Here is a 15,987-nt window from a genome sequence, read left to right as displayed (position 1 = left end):
CTCTCTTGTTCACTTAACTCCAGTCATGCTGGCCTCCTTGCTGGTTCCTTGAGTATGGCAGGCACATACATACCTCATGGTTTTTGCTATTTCTTTTGTCTAGAGTGCTAGTTCACTCCTTCATCTTCTACAGATATTTACTCAAGCATTACCTTTGATGAGTTAGTGAGGCCTTCCCTGGCCATTCTATCTAAAATCACAACACCTACTCCCACCCCAACATTCCCTATCTATCCCTTTTTCGGGTTGTATTTTTCTCCTTGAAACTTATCACTTTCCAATATACCATATATTTTATTTATCTTGTTTGCTGCCTGAATATAAGCTCCATGAGAGTACGGATTTTTGTCTGTTTTTGTCCCCAGCATCTAGAATAGCATCTGGCACATAGTTGGTACCCAATTAATATTTAATGCCCCAGCAAGGCCTTCCCTGACTCCTCCAACTAAATTTAGTCTCCCCATTATTTTGCTTAATAATTTATTCTGGCCAGGCGCAGTGTCTCACGCCTATAATCCCAGCACTTTGGGAGGCCGAGGCAGGCGGATCACGAGATCAGGAGATCGAGACCATCCTGGCTAACAGGGTAAAACCCCATCTCTACTAAAAAATACAAAAAAATTAGCCGGGCGTGGTGGTGGGTGCCTGTAGTCCCAGCTACTCGGGAGGCTGAGGCAGGAGAATGGTGGGAACCCAGGAGGCGGAGCTTGCAGTGAGCTGAGATTGCGCCACTGCACTCCAGCCTGTGTGACAGAGCAAGACTCTGTCTCAAAAAAATAAAAAATAAAAAATAATTTATTCCTTTCCTTCATTACATTTACAATAATTTATAACTACATTAGCTTGTTGAAGTTCCTTTTCTAGACTGCAAATTCCATGAGAGTGGGGATTTTCTATGAGGCTCACCATTATATAAACTTTGCCTCACTTATATGGCACAGAGTACCTACTAAAAAAATAGTTAATAAATCAGTAACAAATAAAATTTGTGAAAGCACACCCTAATCATGTTATTTCTTCAATCAAAAATTTTCAATCTCTCATGCTTTACCACATTAAACCCAAACTGCTTGGCCATGGTCGAAAACCTTCCATGCTCTGAGCCCATTTATTTTCCAGTCTTATCCTCCATTATCCCATCTTCTGCTTCAGCCATGCTATGCTCTTCATCATTTCCAGTACACACCCTACACTAACACTGCACTTCCTCACCTCCACATTTTCACTCATGACATTCCTTCTCCTCAATTCCCTTCCCCATCTCTGCCAATGGAAATCCAACCTTCAAAATACCCACCCTTCAAAGCCCAGCTCAAATGTAACCTTCACGAAGACAGTCCTGAATCTCACCCCAGCGTCCCCAAAGATCTCTTCCTCTTCTAAGCACCAAACATATAATATGGTTTAATCCCCCACTCATTTCAGAACATACCCCTCCCTGTCTTTCTACTATGCTTTTGCTTATAGTCACTTAGCAGGTATTTGTTAAAAAGAAAAGTCAGTTAACACTATTCCCTTCCCTTCTCTACCATAAAACATATTTAAGGCCAGGCACGGTGGCTCATGCCTGTAATCCCAGCAGTTTGGGAGGCTGAGGCAGGCGAATCACCTGAAGTCAGGAGTTCAAGACCAGCCTGACCAACACTGAGAAACCCCGTCTCTACTAAAAGTACAAAATTAGCCGGGCATTGTGGTCATACCTGTAATCCCAGCTACTTGGGAGGCTGAGGCAGGAGAATCGCTTGAACTGGGAAGGCGGAGGTTGCAGTGAGCCGAAATCATGCCAGTGCACTCCAGCCTGGGCAACAAGAGTGAAACTCCGTCTCAAAAAAAAAAAAAAAAAAAAAAAAAATTAAATTTTTGGGGGTAGGGAGGTCTCTTCCTCTTTAGAGACCCTTTAATGACCAAAAGATACAAAGCTAGAATGGAGGATTCTCAGTGTGAACTTTCTCTTCTATGCCTTTTCTAGAAAGGCAGGACCTGCCCAAATGCAATTTTTAAAGCTCAGATTTTTGCCCCCCTCAGATTGTGACAGATTTTCAAAATATATTCAAGTGCTTGAAAAAAATGTTAAGCTGTATGTACTACTACATGAGACAAATTCCATAAGCTTCATTAAAATGGTTTCCCCTAAGATTATCATATACTTGAAAGACTATCTGGCTGAAAATCCAAACACCATAAACTCTGCTGTTAGAAAATGGTAATTCCAGGCCGGGCGTGGTGGCTCACGCCTGTAATCCCAGCACTTTGGGAGGCCCAGGCGGGCAGATCACCTGAGGTCAGGAGTTCGAGACCAGCCTGGCTGACATGGTGAAACCCCATCTCTACTAAAAATACAAAAATTAGCCAGGCACCACCACATGGCAGGCGCCTGTAATCCCAGCTACTCAGGAGGTTGAGGCAGGACAGTCGCTTGAACCTGGGAGGCGGAGGTTGCCGTGAGCCAAGATTGCGCCACTGCACTCCAGCCTGGGCAACAGGGCGAGACTCCATCTCAAAAAAAAAAAAAAAAAGTAAATGATAATTCCTAGAAAAACATTTCTGTTCAAAAGAAATTCGAAATTTTTATGATCTTTAAAAATATCCCATTCATGCTGACATTATGTTCAGTGATGTTAAGTGACTGCACTAATGATCCGGTAAAATTCCATCAGGAAACACCTGTACTTCAAGTATTGACCTTTATTTCCCCACCCACACCCTCTGTTAAGGTTGTGGTTCTCAAAGTGTGGTCTCAAAAGGAAGTCCCTTTCAAGTGGTCTGTGAAGGCAACACTATTTTCATAACAATACCAAGAAATTGTTTGCCTTTTTCATTATGTTGATATTTGTGCTGATAGTACAAAAGCAATAATGGGTAAAACTGCTGCTGCCTTAGCACAGGGGTCCCCAACCCCAGGGCTGCAGACCTTACCGACCTATGGCCTGTTAGGAACCAGGCGTGCAGGAGGTGAGTGGTGGACGGGCGAGCAAGCATTACTGCCTGAGCTGTACCTCCTGTGAGATCAGCCATGGCATTAGATTCTCAAAGGAGCCTCAACCCTACTGTGAAATGCAAATGAGAGGGATCTAGGTTGCACGCTCCTTATGAGAATCTAATACCTGATGATCTGAGGTGCAGCAGTTTCATCCCAAAACCATCCCAACTACCAGGTAGTGGAAAAACTGTCCTCCACAAAACCGGTCCATGGGGCCAAAAAGGTTGGGGACCACTGCTAGCTGATGATATTACTCATCAGCATAAGTAATGACATCGAACTGTACTACAGTCATTGTCTTTTGCCATCACACAGGTGACTTTTTAAAAAACAACTGCTTGCACTTAAGAATATTATTGATGAAGCAATAAAAATTATTAATTAAATCTAAACCCTTGAGTGTAGGTCTTTTAAATAGTCTGTAATAAAACTGGGAAGTATGCATAAAGCACTTCTGCAAGATACTCAAGTACAATGGGCTGTCTCCAGGAAAAGCACTTGTGACTCTGAGTTGTGAGTTGAACTACCTGCTTTTTCCATGGAACCCTACTTTTACTTGGAACAAAGAACAAACTGGTTATTTAGACATGAATATTTAGCAGACATTTTCTTGAAAATGGAGTCTGTCACTTTGAGGAAAACAAGTGACAGTATTTGTTGCCAATGATAAAAACCAGGCTTCTAGAGAAAAACTAGAATTCTGGAAAACTTGTAGCTACTTGACAGCTTCCCAATACTTACAGACTTTGCTGATGAAATGGGTGGTGATATAACTAATGTGGGTTTTTTTTTGTTATTGTATTATAAAATGTTTAAACATTTAGAAGATCTGCTTAACTCAATTAACAAGTATTTCCCAAAAGACTGCAACATGATATTCTAAAATCACATATGGGTAAAAGATCCATTCAAGTGCAAGTCAGATTAATGGATTTTAATGTAACAGTAACATCAATATGATTTCAGATTTCATACTGCAACTTAATTTATAAGAAACTAACACTTGTCAAGTTTTGGTGTAGTATCAGAGAAGAATATGCACAATTGTCTGAAAAGGCTATAAAATACTCCCTTTTCCAACTACATGTTCTTTCAGGCCGTATTTTCTTTGGGTACTTGAATCAAAACAAATTATCACATCAGACTGAATAGAAGCAGATATGAAAATCTAGCTGCCTTCCATTAAGCTGGATATTTAACAGACTTGCAGAAATGTAAAAAATGCCACTCTTCTCACTAATTTTTCAAAAACTTATTTTTTCATAAAAATATGTTAATGAGAAACGTTTATTATTTTATAGTAATAAATATTTTTAAATGTCTTCCATTTTAATATCTAATTTGGTAAATATCAATTTATATAACCCACATAAACAAAAGCTCTTTAGGGTCCTCAAAAGTTTTTAACAGTGTAAAAACTCCTGAGACGACAGTGAGAATCACTGTTCTAAGAAAAATACACCTGCTTCCAGCCACTCCCAAAACTGCTCTGTTTTGTACCAAAATCTCCCCCTTCCTCACTCCCAACTGGAGTTGAACCTGGAGCAGATATCTGGCCCAGGGGAAAATCAACCTTTCAACTGACCATATCAAATCTCCCCCAGGAATCTGAATTATGCCTCATGGAGACTAAAGCCTATTTACAGCAGAACACTAGAGTCCGTAAACTCTTGCAGAAGACCCTGCTACTGTTTTGGTTCCAGACTTTTCTGAGGTTTGGTTGTTCAGCTTTTCCTTAGATTCTGCAAGAGCTATTTCCCTTTTTCTTTAGATAAATCTCCCCTGGCTTATGTTTTTTTCAACCCTGCATGTGGCATCAGAAACTCTTTTATATGAACTGGTTTGAATAGGTTTCATTTCCTTATGATCAAGGAAGCCTTGACACCATACAACTTCGATGCTTTTACCCAAACTGTTTTATTTGGTATCCTTATACAAGACACCAAATTATAATAAGGTTCCCTTCCATTTGAAGATATCCCTATATAAAATCACTCCAACAAAACTAAAAGTTGAATGGAAATTGTAGGCTCATTCAAAACAAGTGATCAGTTACTAGATAAGGAAGGTGTAATTTTTCTTTTCTTTAGGAAAAGTCCATTATATATCATGTGAATATATTTTGGACAACAAATAGCTTCATTAAAATATACCAATTTGGGGCCCGGCGCAGTGGCACACACCTGTAATCCCAGCACTTTGGGAGGCCAAGGCGGGCGGATCATGAGGTCAGGAGATCAAGATCATCCTGGCTAACATAGTGAAACCCCGTCTCTACTAAAAATACAAAAAAAATTAGCCAGGCGTGGTGGCAGGCGCCTGTAGTCCCAGCTACTCAGGAGGCTGAGGCAGGAGAATGGCGTGAACCCAGGAGGCGGAACTTGCAGTGAGCCGAGATCACGCCACTGTACTCCAGCCTGGCGACAGAACAAGACTCTGTCTCACAAAAAAAGCAAAAAAAAAAATTATATATATATACACAGACACAGACACAGACACACACACACACACACCAATCTGGCCAGGTGCGATGGCTCATGCCTGTAATCTCAGCACTTTGGGAGGCTGAGGCGGGTGGATCACCTGAGGTTAGGAGTTCAAGACCAGCCTGGCCAACATGCTGAAACCCCATCTCTAATAAAAATACAAAAATTAGCCTGGTGTGGTGGTGCACACCTGTAGTCCCAGCTGCTCAGGAGGCTGAGGCAGGAGAATTGCCTGAACCCAGGAGGCGGAGGCTGCAGTGAGATAGCGCCACTGCACTCCAGCCTAGGCAACAGGGCGAGACTCCATCTCAAAAAAAAAAAAAAAAAATACCAGTATGACAGAAAGCCTGAAAAATAAAGAACAAGGGAGTGAGACTTGCCCTATCAAATATAAACAATTAGTATAAAACTATGAGAATTAAGGCAGTGTAGTACAAGATAGGCAAACAGACCAATGGTATGGAATAGAGAAAATACAGATACAAACTCTTACATATGTAAACATTTAAGTGGCATTAGAAAAGTTGTAGGGAACAGATGGACTATTCAATAAAGGATGCTTGGTCACTAGATTATCCTTATGGAAAGAAAATTGGATCCATATTTCAGGGTTATCTTTATGGAAAAAAAAAGTGATCTCTACTTCACACGAAACATCAAAATAAACTCCAGGTGGATTAGAGACCTAAAGGTGAAAAGCAAACTTTTACAACTTTTAGAAGAAAATATAAGATGAAACCATTACCTCCATATAGGGGAGGATTCCTTCATGAAGACACACACACACACACACACAAACCCATATAGGAACAATATAATAAATCTGATTGCATGAAAATCTAAAACTCAAGGCCAGGCACAGTGGCTCACATCTGTAATCCCAGTACTTTGAAAGGCTGAGGCAGGCAGATCACTTGAGGTCAGGAGTTTGAGTCCAGCCTGGCCAACAATGTAAAACCACATCTCTACCAAAAATACAAAAACTAGCCAGGTGTGGTGGCAGGCACCTGTAATCCCAGCTACTCAAGAGGCTGAGGCAGGAGAATCACTTGAACCTGGCAGGCAGAGGTGGCAGTGAGCCAAGATCGCACCACTGCAACTCCAGCCTGGGCAACAGTATAAGACTCCGTCTCAAAAAAACAAAACAAATCTAAAACTCAGTTTGATAAAAGATAAAATTAAGTTTAAAAACAAATTAAAGGGCTGGGCATGGTGGCTCACGCCTGCAATCCCAGTACTTTGGGAGGCCAAGGTGGGTGGATCACCTGAGGTCAGGAGTTCGAGACTAGCCTGGCCAACATGGTGAAACACCATCCTAGTAAAAATACAAAAATTAGCCGAGCATGGTGGCGCAAGCCTATAATCCCAGCTACTCGGGAGGCAGAGGCAGGAGAATCACTTGAACCTGGGAGGCAGAGGTTGCAGTGAGCCGAGATCATGCCATTGCATTTCAGCCTAGGCGACAAGAGTGAAATGCTGTCTTAAAAAAAAAAAAAAAATTAAAACACACCCATTAGGATGGCTACTATCACAAAAAAAAATTTTTTTTTAAACAAAATAAGTATTGCCCTAAAAGGGATATCCAGAGCCATAAAAAAAAAAAAAAAAAAAAAAAAAAAAAGGCCGGGTACGGTGGCTCACGCCTGTAATCTCAGCACTTTGGTAGGCCAAGGCGGGCGGATCACTTGAGGTAAGGAGTTCGAGACCAGCCCGGTCAACATGGCGAAACCCTGTCTCTACTAAAATACGAAAATTAGCTGGGCGTGGTGGCATGCGCCTGTCATCTCAGCCACTTGGGAGGCTGAGGCAGGAGAATCGCTTGAACCCGGGAGGCAGAGGCTGTAGTGCACCAAGATCACACCACTGCATTCCAGCCTAGGCAATAGAGTAAGACTCCATCTCAAAAAAAAAAAAAAAGAAAAGGAAAAAAGAAAAAGTGTTAGGCTGCAGAGAGGTTAGCACCTTTGTGAACTGTTGGTGGCAATATAAAATGGTTTAGCCACTATGGAAAACAGTATGGAGTTTCCTCAAAAAATGAGAAATAGAATTACATGATCCACAATTCCACTTCTGGGCATATACCCAAGAGAACAGGGTCTCGAAAAGATGTTTGTACACTCATGTTCATATCAGCATTACTCCCAATAGCCAAAAGGTAAAAACAACACAAGTGTCCATCAGCAGATAAAGGGATAAACAAAATGTGCAATGGAATATTATTCAGCCTTAAATGAAAGGAAATCCTAGCACATGCCACAACATGGATGAACCTTAAGGACATTGGGCTAAGCGAAACAAGCCAGTCACAAAATAGACAAACTCTGTATAATTCCACTTACACCAGGCACCTAGAGTAGTGAAATTCCTAGAGACAGAAAGTAGAAGGGTGGTTCCCAGAGCCTGGGGGTGGGAGGAAACAAGAAGTTGTTTAGTGAGTACAGAGTTTCCGTATTGCAAGATGAAAAAGTTCTAGAGATCTGTTGCATAACAATGTGAATATACTAAACACTACTAACTGCATACTTACAAATGGTTAAGGTGGTAAATTTAATATTAAGTTTTTTACCACAATAAAAAGATTGTTTATTATGTGTAATAATAAAAAACTGGAAATACCTTATGTCTATTAAACAGAAAATGGATAAATTGTGGTACAGCATATTCATACAACCAAATACTAAACATCAGTTAAAACGAACTCGTTACACGTATCAACATAAATAAATCTCAAAAAAACATACTAAGCAAAAATATTAAGGTAAAGAATGGTATTGACTGGAGTATATAGTACATATTGGATTATAGCACAGTTAGAACATTATAAACACCAAATTCAGGATAGGTGTTACCTCTGAGGAGGGAGGGAAGAAGAGAATAGGAGTACACTAAGGCTTTGCTATTTCAGTAATGTTTTATTCACTAGAAAAAGTATCTGGGGGCAAATATAATAAAATGTTAAGATTTTATAAAGCTGGGTGATAAGTATATGCATGGTAATATTCTTTATATTCTTCTGTATGTTTAAGACATACATATATACACACATACATATTGACAAATATATATATATACACACACACACATATATATCTTTTTTTTTTTTTTTTTGAGACAGAGTCTCTCACTCTTGTCACCCAGACTGGAGTGCAATGGCGCGATGTCGGCTCACTGCAAGCTCCACCTCCCGGGCTCCCGCCATTCTCCTGCCTCAGCCTCCCGAGTAGCTGGGACTACAGACGCCTGCCACCATGGCCGGCTAATTTTTTGTATTTTTAGTAGAGACGGGGTTTCACCGCGTTAGCCAGGATGGTCTCCATCTCCTGACCTCGTGATCCGCCCATCTCAGCCTCCCAAAGTGCTGGGATTACAGGCGCGAGCCACCGCGCCCAGCCTTTTTTTTTTTTTTTTTTTTTGAGATGAGTCTTGCTCTGTCGCCCAGGCGGGAATGCAGTGGTGCGATCTCAGCTCACTGCAACCTCTGCCTCCCAGGTTCAATTGATTCTCCTGCCTCAGCCTCTCAAGTAGCTGGGACTACAGGCGCCCGCCACCATGCCCGGATAATTTTTGCATTTTTAGTAGAGACAGGGTTTCACTATGTTGGCCAGGCTGGTCTTCCAACTCCTGACCTCAGGTGATCCACCCGTCTCAGCCTCCCAAAGTCCTGGGATTACAGGCATCAGCCACCACGCCCAGCCTAAGATATTTTATAATTAAAAAATTAAGACCAGGCGTGGCGGCTCACACCTGTAATCCCAGCACTTTGGGAGGCTGAGGTGGGCGGATCACAAGGTCAGGAGATCCAGACCATCCTGGCCAACATGGTAAAACCCCGTCTCTACTAAAAATACAAAAATTAGCTGGGCGTGGTGATGTGCGCCTGTAGTCCCAGCTACTCGGGAGGCTTAGGCAGGAGAATCACTTGGACCCGGGAGGCGGAAGTTGCAGTGAGCCGAGATCACGCCACTGCACTCCAGCCTGATGACAGAGCAAGACTCCGTCTCAAAAAAAAAAAAAAAAAAAAAAATTAAGACAGCATAAAAGATGTTCACTGAAAAACTGTCATTTTTATTTACAGCAAATTTCTACATGGTTATCTGTTTCCAAATATCAAGTAAAGGAATATATAAATCTCAATTTGAGGAGATGAATGATCACACATACATTTTTCCTCTTACAAATAAATAGATATACAGATGGGGGAGATTAGAGGCTTTCAAAGAACTACTGACATGGCAAGGAGATTTACACTAACAGCTTTTTAGAAAATCAAAAGTCAAGAATAAAGGTCTCCATGGTCAAGAAGGTGTTGCTGTCTGAATGGTTAATTCCCTAAGGTCTATATCCAGCTCTCCCAAAGCTGCATGACCAGCTCTGTCATAGAGTACCTAGGCAACTCCTTGCCAGTTCTATTAAAACATGATCATAGTTGGAAGAATGACAGCCCAAGCATTTCCTCAAGAATGTATACTTTAGAATTTCTTTTTCCTGTAATGGGAGCTTTTCAAAAACAAAAATAAAAGCAGCTACTAGGTCTTATTGGCAAATGTGTCAGAATAGCGTTTCGGAGAGATTCACTATGCCTGAAAACAAACACAAGAAACAGGTGTGCTTCCCTGAATATACAACCAGGATTTAATTTGGGACCAGTATTGTTATGAAACCAGGTTGAGAATAACCTTGTAAATATGACAAAATGGTAAAAAGAAACTGAAATATGAATTTCAGATAAATATCAGAATACTATTATTGTCTGGCTTTGAGTAACCTGAAATCAGTAAGATTACTCAAATACTACTACATTGTAGGAGTCTAACAAAACATTTTTTGCTAAGACAGGAATTAGTCCACCCTGAAACCCACTTTAGAATGCAGTTCTGCTGTATCTTTCATTTGTATTAACCTTTATTAATGTGATGAATTTTCAGAAAACATTGTGGCTGCCCTGACTTTTCTCCTGAGTCTACAGTACATGACAGAAAGCCACAGATTGGGCACTGTTCCAGATCCTGAGTTAAGACAGCTAGATATCAGAGTTCACGGCCTATCTGAAATTTTTCCCTAATTAAGAACAATTTGCCTCACTTCTTTATGATGAAAATCTAGTAATAAAAAAATGCGATTACAGCATAATCTTACATAACACTCTGTGTAGAGATGAGGAAAAGGGAAGACATACTTGTGCATAGACGCACAGATGTTTTTACATAATAATAAAACCGCCACATCCCAAAGCTTAGAAACACACAATTTCAACCTCTAAATTTTATTCTGTGTGCCTTTCATCTTAGAAAAAAACAAGTTTGCTCATGAGAGGTGGGGACAAGGGGGTGGTCAATGCTCTCTTCAGAGATACAGCCTTTCACGAAGAATATTCAAGACAAGGAAGCTGTGAGTTCTAACATCCAGAATCCAGCAATGCCAGTGACACAGAAGTGAGTCAAACACTAGGTACATCAAGTTAAAATTAAAGCACCTTTAGTTTTTAGAATTTGGTTCCAGAAGCTCCATATGGTAGACAAATAACCTATTAGAGGTTGGTGCAAAAGTAATTGAGGTTTTTACCATTAAATGACAAAACAGCAATTACTTTTGCACCAACCTCATAATTTACTGAAAGGGAAGAAAATGTCATATACATAAAGGTAAGGGTAAGGTAAGGGTTCTGCATCTAGGACAGGAAAAATATAAAGTGAGCTAGGAACTTCTTGTGACAGAAAGCAAGGAAGCACTCATAGCCCAAGCTTAAAGGGCTCCCACAGGCCAAATACAGGACAGTGTGAGCATCAAAAAGAAGGTAATGTTGGTAAAACAGAATAAACTAAAATCCATAACACTAAAACAATGAGAGTAAAAAAAAAAAACTCATTTACCACCATTAGAGATGATATTGTACCATTTCCTTACTCAGAAAAGTGTTAAAGAAAAAAAATTAAGAATTTACCTCAATTTTTTAGTAGAAATTATAATTTAGGCCAGGCACAGTGGCTCATGCCTGTAATGCCAGGACTTTGGGAAGCAGAGGCGGGAGGATCACTTGAGGTCAGGAGTTCGAGGCCGGCCTGGCCAATATGGTGAAACCCCATTTCTATTCAAAACACAAAAATTGGCTGGGCGTGGTGGCTCACGCCTGTAATTGCAGCACTTTGGGAGGCCGAGGCAGGCGGATCACAAGGTCAGGAGATAGAGACCATCTTGGCTAACACGGTGAAACCCCATCTCTAATAAAAATACAAAAAATTAGCCAAGCGTTGTGGCGGGCACCTGTAATCCCAGCTAACTGGAAGGTTGGGGCACAAGAATCACTTGAATCCAGGAGGCAGAGGTTGCAGTGAGCCAAGATTGCTCCACTGTACTCCAGCCTGGGAGACACAGCAAGACTCCATCTCAAAAAAAAAAAAAATCATAATTTATTCCTAACTGATGAGGAAAATCCTTACAGAAGACTGAAAGCTAATCAGTGTAAAAGAAACGACAGAATCAGAAAAATCACTATTTCCAAAAACCAATGAATTAACTGATTTAGGCAAAGATCATTATCATGAGGTGAAATGTTGCTGGAGAAGTGTAACAGTACAATGCCAAAGTAGCACCACTCCACAGACAACTTACTAATTACAAAGGGGGAAAATTGTCTTTACAACAAATGAATCTGGTATTTATCACCTTGAATGATCAAACAAACTCAGCATCATTAACAGTGGGACGTTATGACATTATGTTTCTCCTACTATGATGCAGCGAGGAGCAAAGAAACACGTACAAAGTAGTCTCATCAAAAATGTTTAACGATAATCTAATCAGACCTTTAGAGCTCAATATCTGTTTATGAAACTACGAAGAAATAACCAGAAAATTCCAGAAGTGATATATTCTACAAGACAAACAGCTCAGGCTCTTTAAAAACCAGTTTCATGAGGCCAGGCATGGTGGCTCACGCTTGTAATCCCAGCACTTTGGGAGGCCGAGGCAGGCAGATCACTTGAGTTCAGGAGTTCAAGACTGGCCTGGCCAACATGGTGAAACCCCGTCTCTACTAAAACTGCAAAAATTAGCCACGTGTGGTGGTGGGCACCTATAATCCCAGCTCCTCAGGAGGCTGAGGCAGGAGAATCGCTTGAACCCTGGAGGCAAAGGTTGCAGTGAACCAAGATCATGCCACTGCACTCCAGCCTAGGCGACAGAGTGAAACTCCATCGCGAAAAAAAACCAAAAAACAGTATCATGTGGCTTCTAAATTGTTCTAGATTTAAAGAGACTAAAGAGATATGTTTGGAGGAAAAAAAGAAGTGTCATCTTCAAGACAATTGGGAAAATCTGAACATGAACTGGATATTAGATGGTATTAGAGAATTACTGTTAATTGCCTTAACTGTGACAATATTATAAGCTTTAAGGAGATACAGCTAAAGTATTTAAGGGTAAATGTCATGATGTTTGCAATACAAAAATTTATATACTTAAATATATATGCATGGCCGGGCGCAGTGGCTCACGCCTGTAATCCCAGCACTTTGGGAGGCCAAGGCGGGTGGATCACAAGGTCAGGAGATCGAGATCATCCTGGCTAACATGGTGAAACACCGTCTCTACTAAAAAATACAAAAAGTTAGCCGGGCATGGTGGCAGGCGCCTGTAGTCCCAGGTAGTCGGGAGGCTGAGGCAGGAGAATGGCATGAACCCAGGAGGCAGAGCTTGCAGTGAGCCAAGATCATGCCACTGCACTCCAGCCTGGGCGACAGAGCGAGATTCTGTCTCAGAAAAAAAAAATTAAATAAATAAATATGCACATACATAAAGTAAATATAGCAAAATGTGAACAACTGTTGAATCTAAGTGATGGATATAAAGGTGATAATTGTACTATTCTTTCCATTTTTCTGTATGTTTAAAATTTTTCACTTAAACCATTATACGAAAAAAAAAAAAGGCTCCAAATGCACTTCCTCCAGGAAGGCCTCCCAAATGAACTCTCCTCTAATCCTTAATCATGTCTTCACAAGGTCCTCTCAGCATGGAACACAGTGTATTACTGTTTCAGTTCTGTTTTCTAATTGTTCTCTTATTATTTTCTATATTCAGTAGGTGTGGCTTTACAACAAGATTACATCTTTGGGCCGGGCGTGGTGACTCAGGCCTGTAATCCCAGTACTTTGGGAGGCCGAGGCAGGCAGATCATCTGAGGTCGGGAGTTCGAGACCAGCCTGACCAACATGGAGAAACCCCGTCTCTACTAAAAATACAAAATTAGCCGGGCGTGGTGTTACATGCCTGTAATCCCAGCTACTCAGGAAGGCTGAGGCAGGAGAATAGCTTGAACCAGGGAGGCAGAGGTTGTGGTGAGTCGAGATTGCACCACTGCACTCCGGCCTGGGCAACAACAGCAAAACTTGGTCTCAAAAAAATAAATAAATAAATAAAAAGATTACATCTTTGGTTTTGGTATCAGGGTAGGGCTGGCCTCATAGAATGAGTTTAAGAAGTATTCCTTTCTCTTCAACTTTTTAGAATAGTTTGAGTAGAATTGCTATTAGTTCTTCTTTAAATGTTTGGTAGAAATCAGCGATGAAGCTGTCAGGTCCTGGGCTTTTTCTCTGATGGGAGACTTTTTATTATTGCTTCAATCTCGTTACTCACTATTATTGATCTGCTCAGGTTTTCTATTTCTTCATGGTTCAATCTTGGTGGACTACATGTGTCCAGAAAGTTATCCATTTCTTCTAGGTTTTCCAACAAGACTGTAAGTTCTCTTCAGGTACAGACATATTTAATTATTTTCTATTTATTTGAAGCTCATAGTGAAGTATTCTGCAATCAGCAGACTTAAAAAATGCTAGTACCAGTATTCTGTACCAAGAGAGCAGACCTCAACTAACTAGATTAGCTTTTCAATTTCTCACCAGAATAACAGCAGTTCACTTGGATAAACAATTTAAAGTCACAGCTATCAAAAGGAGATCATAAATCATTTACAGGCTTACAGAATATCTAACAGAGAAACTAGCATCTAAGAGTTAAAGGAAGAAATTGGAATATAGGTTTTCTATGTCTTCCTAGCATTGTCATGGATTTGCTATTATCCAGACATATGACTTTGTTCTCATGACATTATTTTTCAAACAAAATCCCCCAATCTGCAAAACAGTGAGGTATTTATACGCAACTCTTTCAGTGAAATGAAGCTTAACAAATTACATAATGAACTTTAAAATCTTAAATAAAAGACTGCACAAATGATCAAAAATTTTGATAACAGTGTTGGTGAGAAAACAGGCAGACTCACACTGCTGGCAGGAATATAAATTCATACAACCTCTGTGGAAAGCATTTAGTAATACCTAACAACATTACAAATGCACACCCATTGATCCAGCGCTTCCACTAGGAATTTAAACCAACAGACACCCATGTACACAGAATAAGTACATACAAGGAATTAATTGTATCACGGGAAACAACCTAAATGTCCAAAAAGTGTTGGCTGAATGATGGTACATCTACACAATGGAATTATCTGCCATCTTTCAAAAAGGAAGAGGGACTGTATTTACTACATGGAATGATCACCAAGATAAATAAAGTGAGAAAAGCAAAGTGCAGAATGAGCATAGTGTCTTATTGTGTAAAACAAACAAAAACAAAAAATGTGAAGAATATATAGGTGTATATGCTTGTAAAAGGATATACTGTCTCGGGATGAATAAACAAGACTGTTGCCTTTGGGAAGGGGAACTCATGGATAAAAAGAGGACGGTAAGAAAAGAAAGACTTCACTCTCTTGTGTACCTTTTGAATTTTGTTTCATATGTATGTACATGTGTTAACCCATTTTAAACAATGATTTCTTAAAAAAGGCTCTGCACCAGTACGAATTATTTAACAATATTCGTCTTAATCTAAAAGCATTGCATGCCATCAAAATTTTAAATGAGGCTTCCGAGAATTCAACTAGACAAAATGTTTCCAGAAAAAATCAGGCCGGGTGCAGTGGCTCACACCTGTAATCCCAGCACTTTGGGAGGCCAAGGCGGGGGTGGATCACTTGAGGTCAGGAGTTCGAGACCAGCTTGGCCACCAGGCAAAACCTCAACTCTACAAAAAATACAAATTAGCCAGGCATGGTGGCACTCACCTGTAATCTCAGCTACTCGGGAGGCTGAGGCAGGAGAATCACTTGAACCCAGGAGGCGAAGGTGGCAGTGAGCTGAGATCGCGCCACTGCACTCCAGCCTGGGTGACAGAGCAAGACTCCAACTCAAAAAAAAAAAAAAAAAAAAAAAAAAGGAAAAAAGAAAAAATCTAAGCATCCTAATGGCTGAAACCTACTGAGAAGATGGACACTTACTACAATAGTTTCACTTCTAGATATTACCTGAGTAATATCTAAGTATGGACATAGGAAACAGTAAACATCTCCAAATCCAAACTAGCTACTATGAAGAGCTCTAAAAGGAGAAATCAATAAAGTACCAAATGGATAGCAACTGCCCCAACCCTAAGGGTGGGGTAGTCTTACAATAACTT

The 15,987-nt window shown here is 40.5% G+C and overlaps 1 protein-coding gene across 5 annotated transcripts in view; it reads right to left on the bottom strand.

Annotated features, from left to right (window-relative positions):
* SPOP (speckle type BTB/POZ protein) overlaps nt 1-15,987 on the bottom strand; it is a 78,967-nt gene that overhangs the window by 60,875 nt on the left and 2,105 nt on the right. For 2 of the 5 annotated variants that reach the window (XM_054457373.2, XM_063655967.1), the window contains exon 2: nt 1,701-1,823. The exons of the other annotated variants lie outside the window; for them this stretch is intronic. The gene's annotated coding sequence lies outside the window, so the exon portion shown is untranslated. The remainder of the gene's footprint in view (nt 1-1,700; nt 1,824-15,987) is intronic. 5 annotated transcript variants of the gene reach the window in all.

Source organism: Pongo pygmaeus, chromosome 19 (assembly GCF_028885625.2).
Source record: "Pongo pygmaeus isolate AG05252 chromosome 19, NHGRI_mPonPyg2-v2.0_pri, whole genome shotgun sequence".
NCBI lineage: Eukaryota > Metazoa > Chordata > Mammalia > Primates > Hominidae > Pongo > Pongo pygmaeus.
This window is presented reverse-complemented; position numbering and strand designations above follow the sequence as displayed.